We start from the raw sequence: 9,291 nt of genomic DNA on the forward strand, positions 1-9,291 counted from the left end.
TCGTCCGGACGGCAACAAACAATTCTTCCTAGAAGTCGACGCTTCCTCCTCCGGAGCCGGAGCGGTACTTACCCAAAAGTCGTCTTCCGGAAGAATGGTAACCTGCGGCTTCTTCTCCAAACTCTTCTCCTCTTCTGAGCGCAATTATTCTATAGGAGACCGAGAATTGTTGGCCATTAAGCTGGCACTGGAGGAGTGGCGTTACCTGCTCGAAGGGGCTCTTCACCCGGTAATAATTTATACGGACCACAAGAACTTGGCTTACCTCCAGAGTGCCCAGAGACTTAACCCGCGCCAAGCCCGGTGGTCCTTGTTCTTCGCCCGCTTTAATTTCATTCTTCATTTTCGCCCGGCTGACAAAAACATCAAAGCTGATGCCTTATCCCGATCCTTTTTGGTCTCTGATCTTGAGGAGGAGCCTAAACACATCATCGACCCTGCCAAAGTGATGCAGGTGGCCCCCGTGAATCTGGATCGTCTTCCACCCGGTAAGACGTTCGTAACTGTACCTGATCGTGAGAAGGTTCTACACTGGGGACACTCGTCCAAGCTAGCTGGCCACGCTGGTCAGAAAAAGACCCTCCAGCTTATTACCCGGCATTACTGGTGGCCTACCCTGCACAAGGACGTAATAGACTTTGTTTCAGCCTGTGTGTCCTGTGCCCGCAGCAAGGTTCCGAGACATCTGCCAGCCGGCCGTCTCCTTCCTCTTCCTGTACCTGCTGCCCCGTGGCAGCATATAGCTATGGACTTTATAACGGACCTCCCTGTCTCTGCCGGTTGTACTGTCATATGGGTGGTCGCTGACCGCTTTTCCAAAATGGCTCACTTTATTCCCCTGCTGGGTCTCCCGTCTGCATCAGAGTTAGCCAAAGACTTTATCCACCATGTCTTCCGTCTTCATGGTCTTCCTCTCCACATCGTATCCGACCGAGGGGTTCAGTTCACCTCTCGTTTTTGGCGAGCTATGTGTAAATTGCTGGGGGTCACCTTGGACTTTTCTTCTGCTTATCACCCACAGTCCAATGGCCAAGTAGAACGGATCAACAAAATTTTAACCAGTTACCTCCGGCACTTTGTTAATGCTCACCATTCCGACTGGGTGGATCTTTTACCGTGGGCCGAATTTTCTTACAATAATCACGAGAGCGAATCTTCCTCCAAATCCCCGTTTTTTGTAGTCTTCGGTCAGCATCCTCGGATCCCGTTTCCCGTCTCCACCTCGGTGGACAATCCGGCTGCGGAATCTCTCGTTAACGAATTTTCCTCTATTTGGGAAAGTACCAGATCCGCACTTCTTCAGTCATCCGAGCGGATGAAAAAACAGGCTGACAAAAGACGTCTGGATCCACCACAATTCCGTCCTGGAGATAAGGTCTAGCTCTCGTCCAAATATGTCCGGCTCAAGATTCCTTCCTACAAGTTAGGGCCTCGGTTCATCGGCCCACTGGAAGTTATCAAACAAATCAACCCAGTGGCCTATAAATTGAAACTCCCGGCCAATTTGCGGATTCCTAACTCCTTCCATGTATCTCTACTCAAACCCGTGGTACTTAACTCTTTTTCCAAGTCTACAGGTACGCCTCCTGCTCCGGTTTCCGCTGAAAACGAGTTTGAGGTAGAGAACATTCTGGCCACCAAAAGGGTAAGAGGAAAGTCCTTTTTTCTAGTGGATTGGAAGGGGTTTGGTCCTGAGGAGAGAACATGGGAGCCCCGGGAGAACATCCATGCCCCTCTCATCCTTGATAAATTTCTCTCTGGTCTAAAAAGGGGGGGCCTAAAGGGGGGGGTACTGTAGCGTCGGCGTCCCTGCCTCCTGGCCGGAGGACGTCACCATATATAAGGCACCTCCTCCAAAATGGAGGTGCCCAAGCAATGTTGTTGCAAAGCCTATCAACTCTGCTTCAGCCCTCAGGTCCCGTTACCAGATACCTGCCAGTTACCTGCCAGATTCCTGCTTGATACCTGCCTGATACCTGTCTATCTGCTTGCATTCCTGTGGTCCGACAGTCTGCCTACCAGCACCTGCCAGTCTGTTTATGGATCAGTCTGCCCGCTCACTTGGGAGCGTCCACCTGCTACCTGCCTGCTAGCCTACCTGAAGGCTTAGCCGTCACTTGCTGTGACCACCTGCCTGTCCAGAGACTCTTGTCCGCTCACCTGGGAGCGCCCACCTGCTACCTGCCTGCTAGCCTACCTGGAGGCTCTGCCGTCACTTGCCGTGACCACCTGCCTGTCTAGAGACTCTTACCCTGCTGTCACTTGCCGTGACCATCCGCCTGTCAAGAGACTGTCCCCGTCACTTGCCGTGACCTCCTGCCCTTCTACCCAGAGAATGTTCCTGTCACTTGCCGTGACTACCTGCCCGCCTTCCCTGGGAGCCACCCGCTTCCTTACAAGGACTGCCCCTTTGTACAGTTGCTCTGAGGTTCCACCTCCCAGACCCGTTACACCATCTATTACATGAAAACCTATCAACTGACCATATGATATATAGTCCGTAATCCCTATAACAATAGCATAACCGACAAAAGGGACATATTGGAGAGAAAGAAACCACTTAATGAATACCTCAATGTACCTATAGGTAATCTCCAAAATAGCACAGAAGGGATTTTAATCATAAAAATATAAGCTTTATTGAAAAAAAATCATATAATACACAAAATTAGTCAGATATAAATAATAAAAGGGGGTATGGGGGGAGAGGAGACAGCTAAAGATAGAAGCAGAGTGAGGTAGAAAAACCCTGCAAAGAGTCTTACATCCCTTATACAGCATTCAACAAATAACAGATGTAAATATATGCTACCAACCCGAGAGCGGATAAAGTAGACGTCCTAGCATAGACCAAACCAAGAAGTATTTCATCAAAGACCCCACAGAGAAAGCCTGTCGATGAAATAGGATAATATAGCATACGACAGCTCTCCCTGTATAATATGTGTAGTCAGGTATTGGAAATTTGAGTGCATAATAGTGGGCTATAGGTTCTATTACTGCGTTATAAGCTATAGGCTCTATTTCTGTGCTCTGTAAATGAATTAATTCAACAAAAGTTATCTGCGCAATAAGAGCACCTGCATCATCAGTTCCTGACGACGCCACTTCCTGGCAAAAACGCGCGTCGAGGCTGCCACACATCCCCAGCATTCCCCTCCACGCTGCCTTAGACCTTACCAGTATGACTCAAGGTAATAGGAATTTGATGTTATTAACCTCGAACTGATGATGCAGGTGCTCTTATTGCACTGATCACTTTTGTTGAATTAATTCATTTACAGAGCGCAGTAATAGAGCCTATAGCCTATAGCGCAGTAATAGAACCTATAACCCACTATTGTGCACTCAAATTTCCAATACCTGACTACACATATTATACAGGGAGAGCTGTCGTGTGCTATATTATCCTATTTCATCGACAGGCTTTCTCTGTGGGGTCTTTGATGAAATACTTCTTGGTTTGGTCTATACTAGGACGTCTACTTTATCCGCTCTCGGGTTGGCAGCATATATTTACATCTGTTATTTATTGAATGCTGTATAAGGGATGTAAGTCTCTTTGCAGGGTTTTTCTACCTCACTCTGCTTCTCTCTTTAGCTGTCTCCTCTCCCCCCATACCCCCATTTATTATTTATATCTGACTAATTTTGTGTATTATATGAATTTTTTTCAATAAAGCTTATATTTTTATGATTAAAATCCCTTCTGTGCTATTTTGGAGATTACCTATAGGTACATTGAGGTATTCATTAAGAGGTTTCTTTCTCTCCAATATGTCCCTTTTGTCGGTTATACCATCTATTACATGTTCAACTGCTGCCATCTACTGGTAGATCTCCTTAGTGAATCTGCAGCATGATCATGGTCAGTTAATGTGAAAGATTTAAGTGGAATTTGTCAGTAGGATCAACCCTCCTAAGCCGTCTGTATGGGCACACAGGTCATAGGAAGCTAAATAAAATGATACCTTGATATCTGCTATCCTATGTCTTATTCCAGAGAACTCCACATTTTTCTTATATGTAAATAAGCTGTGCGGGACTATGAGAAGGACATAGATCTCTCTGAGACTCTGCCTCCAGGACTTATTTTAAATAAAATAGGCATTACAAGTGAGTTCTTTTTCTTTCCCTTCAACAATCTGGTTATATGAATACTAATTGTCCACTTCACAATTTAAAAAAAAATTATATTTATCACAGCAGAGATGTGGTTCGATTAACATTCATGCATTCTCACAGGAACAGGTTGGATTCTTGGCGGTCAGGAACAGTTGAGGGCCCTCAGAGAAATAAAGAAGAGTGATGACTGATACAGAGGCGACCAAAATTTTCCCTTTTTTTTTTAAAAGTGTGATTACTTCGGTCTGGTTATTGTGATGCCATTTTCCTGGTGATGAATTGAAAGTGCATGAAGTTGTCATCATGCAAGACCTTTATTTTAACCAAAATGCTTTTGAATATAGGAATGGTCATTTAATTAAAGAAAACTGACTGCCAAAAGTTTTGCATATACTATTTATTGATCACAACATAGAGAGTAATTCATTGTTTACAATGCCATAACTTAGTATTTAGTAGCATAACCTCTTGCTTTAATTACTGCATCACACCGACGGGGCATTGAAGCCACTAGGGCAGTGATGGTGAACTTTTTAGAGACTGATTGACAAAATTGCAGAGAGCAGGCGGGGAGGAGGGCAGAGAGCAGCCACAGAGAGGAGTAGGGGTATGAGACTGCAAATATAAAGAATATGCTGCTCACCCCCATCCTGGTATATTCCTTGTATATATGCTGCCCCCATCCTTGTATATATGTTGCCCCCAATCCCTGTATTCATCCTTGTATATGCTCCCCAAATCTTGGTATATGCTCCTCCATCTATGTATACGTTCCCCTAATCCATGTATATGCCTCCTCAATCTTTGTATATGTTTTCCAATCCTGGTATATGCCCCCCTTCCATGTATATGTCCCCCCTTTCTGGTATATGCCCCTAATCCATGTATATGCTCCCCCAATCTATGAATAAGCTCCCCATCCTTGTACAGTGGGGAAAAAAGTATTTAGTCAGCCACCAATTGTGCAGGTTCTCCCACTTAAAAAGATGAGAGAGGCCTGTAATTGACATCATAGGCAGAGCCTAACTATGAGAGACAAAATGAGAAAGCAAATCCTGAAAATCACATTGTCTGATTTGGAAAGAATTTTTTTTCAAATTTTGGTGGAAAATAAGTATTTGGTCAATTACAAACAAGCAAGATTTCTGCCTCTCACAGACCTGTAACTTTTTCTTTAAGAGGCTCCTCTGTCCTCCACTCATTACCTGTAGTACTGGCACCTGTTTGAACTTGTTAGCAGTATAAAAGACACCTGTCCACAACCTCAAACAGTCACACTCCAAACTCCACTATGGTGAAGACCAAAGAGCTGTCAAAGGACACCAGAAACAAAATTGTAGCCCTGCACCAGGCTGGGAAGACTGAATCTGCAATAGGCAAGCAGCTTGGTGTGAAGAAATCAACTGTGGGAACAATAATTAGAAAATGGAAGACATACAAGACTACTGATAATCTCCCTCGATCTGGGGCTCCACACAAGATCTCACCCCGTGGGGTCAAAATGATCTCAAGAACGGTGAGCAAAAATCCCAGAACCACATGGGGGGACCTAGTGAATGACCTGCCGAGATCTGAGACCAACCAGGCTACCATTAGTAACACACTACGCCGCCAGGGAGTCAGATCCTGCAGTGCCAGACGTGTTCCCCTGCTTAAGCCATTACATGTACGGGCCCATCTGAAGTTTGCTAGAGAGCATTTGGATGATCCAGAAGAGTATTGGGAGAATGTCATATGGTCAGATGAAACCAAAGTAGAACTGTTTGGTAGAAACACAACTAGTCGTGTTTGGAGGAGAAAGAATGCTGAGTTGCATCCAATGAACACCATACCTACTGTGAAGCATGGGGGTGGCAACATCATGCTTTGGGGCTGTTTCTCTGCCAAGGGACCAGGACGACTGATCCGTGTACATGAAAGAATGAATGGGGCCATGTATCGTGAGATTTTGAGTGCAAACCTCCTTCCATCAGCAAGGGCATTGAAGACGAAACGTGGCTGGGTCTTTCAGCATGACAATGATCCCTAGCACACCACCAGGCTAACGAAGGAGTGGCTTCGTAAGAAGCATTTCAAGGTCCTGGAGTGGCCTAGTCAGTCTCCAGATCTAAACCCTATAGAAAACCTTTGGAGGGAGTTGAAAGTCTGTGTTGCCCAGCGACAGCCCCAAAACATCACTGCTCTAGAGGAGATCTGCATGTTCCAACATATCTGCAACAGTGTGTGCCAACCTTGTGAAGAATTCCAGAAAACGTTATTGGATATGCGCCCCCATCCGGCTATATCCCCCATCATTGTATATGCGCCCCCATCCTGGTAAATCCCCTATCTTTGTATATGCCCTCAATCCTGGTATATGCTCCCCCAATCCCAGTATATCCCCCTTCCTTGTATTTTCTCCTCCATCCATGAATATGCCTTCCCCATCTTTGTGTATGCTGCCCCCATCCTTGTATATTTCCCATAAGTGTATATGCTGCCCCCCGTCCTGGTATATCCCCCATCAGTGTATATGCACCCCCATCAGTGTATATGCACCCTCATCCTGGTATATCCCCATAATTGTATGTGCGCCTCCATCCAGCTATATCCCCCATCATTGTATATGCACCCCCATCCTGGTATACCCCCCATCATTGTATATGTGCCCACATCCTGGTATATCCCCATCATTGTATATGCACCCACATTCTGGTATGTCCCCCATAATTGTATATGCGCCCCCATCCTGTTATATCCACCCATCATTGTATATGCACCCCCATCCTGGTATATCCCCCATCATTGTATATGCGTCCCCATCAGCGTATATGCACCCCCATCCTGGTATATCCCCCATAATTGTATATGCGCCCCCATCCCGTTATATCCACCCATCATTGTATATGCACCCCCATCCCGGTATATCCCCCATCATTGTATATGCGCCCCCATCCTGGTATATCCCCCATCATTGAATATGCGCCCTCATCCTGGTATATCCCCCATCATTGTATATGCGCCCCCATCCTGGTATATTCCCACTCATTGGATATGTGCCCCCATCCGGCTATATCCCCCATCATTGTATATGCGCCCCCATCCGGCTATATCCCCCATCATTGTATATGCGGCCCCATCCTGGTATATCCCCCATCATTGTATATGTGCCCACATCCTGGTATATCCCCCATCATTGTATATGCGCCCACATTCTGGTATGTCCCCTATCATTGTATATGTGCCCCCATCCTGTTATATCCACCCATCATTGTATATGCGCCCCCATCCTGTTATATCCGCCATCATTGTATATGCGCTCCCATCCTGGTATATCCCCCATCATTGTATATGCGCCCCCATCCTGGTATATTCCCACTCATTGGATATGCGCCCCCATCCGGCTATATCCCCCATCATTGTATATGCGCCCCCATCCGGCTATATCCCCCATCATTGTATATGCGCCCCCATCCTGGTATATCCCCCATCATTGTATATGCGCCCACATCCTGGTATATCCCCCATCATTGTATATGCGCCCACATTCTGGTATCTCCCCTATCATTGTATATGCGCCCCCATCCTGTTATATCACCCATCATTGTATATGTGCCCCCAATCCTGGTATATCCCCCTTCCTTGAATGTGCACCCCCATCCTGGTATATGCTCCCACATTAATGGTTATTGCCCATCAGGGTATATACTGTACACCCCTATCCTGCTGGCACCGCTGTTCATCGCATATATAAAAAAACATAATAAACACTCCTACTCACCTTCCTTCCTCTTCCGTGCCGCGTCTTCTCCAGTAGCTGGTAGCTGACTTCAGCGTCCTAGTGACGGGGGCGCATGACGTCACTGCCATGCACCCAGTTGCGTGTACGCTGATGTCAGCTGCTGGCCTCTGACTGGCAAGTTTGTGTGCTGCAATACACTAAATCTAGGTGTGCGACGGAGAACGCATATGAAGCTGAAGTGGAGGCTGGCGTCGGTGGGCTCAGAGTCCTCACCCGCTGGGCCCGGTCCAGTAGCGCTAGTGCTGAGGAGATGTCCCGCATGTCCTTAGGGAGGGCTCTGCATGCCCCCTCTGACAAGCGTGCCATAGGTTCGCCAGCACTGCACTAGTGTATTCAAGACATCTTGAGGGATCTTGCTCCATTCCATTTGCAAATCTGCAAACAATTCATCTTTATTGCTATGGGTACGGGCCCCAACTCGTCGCCCTAACTCATCCCAAAGGTGCTCTATAGGGTTTAAATCAGGTGATTGAATTGGTCATTTCAACAGGCGAACATTTTTCTTTGCTAATCAATTTTTGACTAAATTGGATGTGTGCTTAGGATCATTGTCTTGCTGGAATTTCCATCCCTGCCTACTTTGTTTTTACCATATGGCAGCATTACGTTCTCCAGTATATCCTTGTACACGGCAGCATTCATATATCCATCAATTCTATGCAGAGGGCCAATGGCAGATGCAGAAAAGCAGCCCCAAACCATGACATTGCCACCACCATGTTTCACTGTAGGTGTTTGGTACTTTACATCATTACGTTTTCCAATTGGGCTGTATATAAATAGTGCTTGCCATCACTGCCAAACAGACTGAAATCTGTACAGCACTTTGATGGACGTCAGATACTGACTTTTTATTAATAATATGATCAACTCTGGAGGAAGTTTTCTGTGGTCGTCCACTTCTAGGTTTGTCAGCTGTTCCATAACTTTTTTTTCTTTCTTTAATATACATGACACTTGACTCTGAGAACAGTTGAATTCCATAGCTACCTCTTTTTGGCTTTTGCCTGACTTCACTCTAAGAATAGTAAGCATCCTGACATCTGGGGATAAATTTGGCTTTGTCTGTGCCATGTTTTAACCTAAAAAAAAAATAATTTAATTTTAGGCAAAATTCGACTACCGATGACAAAATATGCAAAACCTTTGGCCCAGTAAATGTTGAAAACTAACACATAAAGGAATAAAATAATGTCAAACATAAATGCTGTTTATCTTCTAACTATTATGTCTCATGGATGCCTTGGTTACTATGAGAAACTGAGCAATAAAAAATGCATTGTCCATGTACATTGGGTGAAATAAGTATTGAACACTTCAATTTTCTTAAGCAAATATATTTCTAAAGGTGCTATTGACATGGAAATCTCACCAGATGTCGGTAA

This window comes from Phyllobates terribilis, unplaced genomic scaffold (genome assembly GCF_046119375.1).
Source record: "Phyllobates terribilis strain yellow unplaced genomic scaffold, ASM4611937v1 Scaffold_3__8_contigs__length_932513732, whole genome shotgun sequence".
NCBI lineage: Eukaryota > Metazoa > Chordata > Amphibia > Anura > Dendrobatidae > Phyllobates > Phyllobates terribilis.